Raw genomic sequence first — 1,280 nt, 5'->3', positions numbered from 1 at the left:
CTCAACGTTTTGGATCTTGTTGAGGATTGCTCTGTGGCCTAAGATGTTGTCTACTCTGGAGAACATTCCATGTGCATTGGAAAAGAATGTGTACTTTGCAGCGGTTGGATGGAGTGTTCTATATATGTCTATGAGGTCAAGTTGGCTTATTGTGCCTTTTAGGTCTTCTGTATCTTTGCTGAATTTCTTTTTAGATGTTCTGTCCTTTACCTAGAGTGGTGTGTTGAAGTTACCTACTATTATTGTGGAACTGTCGGTTTCTCTTTTCAGTGTGTTAGAGTTTGTTTTATGTATTTTGGAGCCCTGTCATGGGGTGCATAGATGTTTATTATGGTTATGTCTTCATGATGGATAACCCCCTTAATCATTATATAGTGTCTTCTTTGTCTTTTATGGTGGATTTTGTTTTAAAGTCTATTTTATCTGAGATTAGTATTGTCACTCCTCTTTTTTGGTAGTCGTTAGCTTGATATATTGTTTTCAACCTTTGATTTCTAATAAATTCACATCTTTGTTTCTAAGGTGTATCTCTTGTATACAGCATATTGATGGATCCTGTTTTATTTTTTTATCCATTCTGTCATTCTCCATCCCTTTATAGGAGCATTGAGTCCATTTACATTCAGTGTAATTATTGACAGATGTGAGTTTATTGCTGTCATTTTGTAGTGCTTTTTTTTTTGTGATGTTGACCTTTTCTTTGTTCCTCTTACTCTCCTCTGCTGAATTCCTTTTGTTTGTGGATTTTTTTCATTTCTTTTTTTTCTGTAGGTTTTGTTTTTACTGAGACTTTATGTTTTTCCTCTTTATTTTTATGAGTATGTTTGTTAACTTTCTTTGTGGTTATGATGAAATTTACCCTTATCTTTCTAAGTTTGAAGCAGTCTGTTATTACTTGATATCGCCTTCCCTTCCTCTCCATTAGAAGATTCTATAACTGTGTCATTTATTCCCTGTTTTGTTGTTCTGATGTTGTTGTCATTTACAGATTAAGTGCTCTGATTCCCTGTTGTATTTCTTTTGGTTTTGGATAGTGCTTGAGAGTTTATTTCCTAGATTGGTATCTGGCTGATACGATCCTGTGTCCTAGATTCAGCCTGTGAGCTGAAGTTGTTTGTTCTCAGATTGAAGGACTCCCTGTAATAATTCTTGTAAGTTTGGTTTGGTTTTTACGTATTCTCTTAATTTCTGTTTATCTGGAAATGTCCTAATTTCACCATCATATTTGAATGAGAGTTTTGCAGGATATATTATTCTTGGCTGACAATTTTTTTCTTTCA

Source organism: Trichechus manatus, unplaced genomic scaffold, assembly GCF_000243295.1.
Source record: "Trichechus manatus latirostris isolate Lorelei unplaced genomic scaffold, TriManLat1.0 scaffold00005, whole genome shotgun sequence".
Lineage (NCBI taxonomy): Eukaryota > Metazoa > Chordata > Mammalia > Sirenia > Trichechidae > Trichechus > Trichechus manatus.
This window is presented reverse-complemented; position numbering follows the sequence as displayed.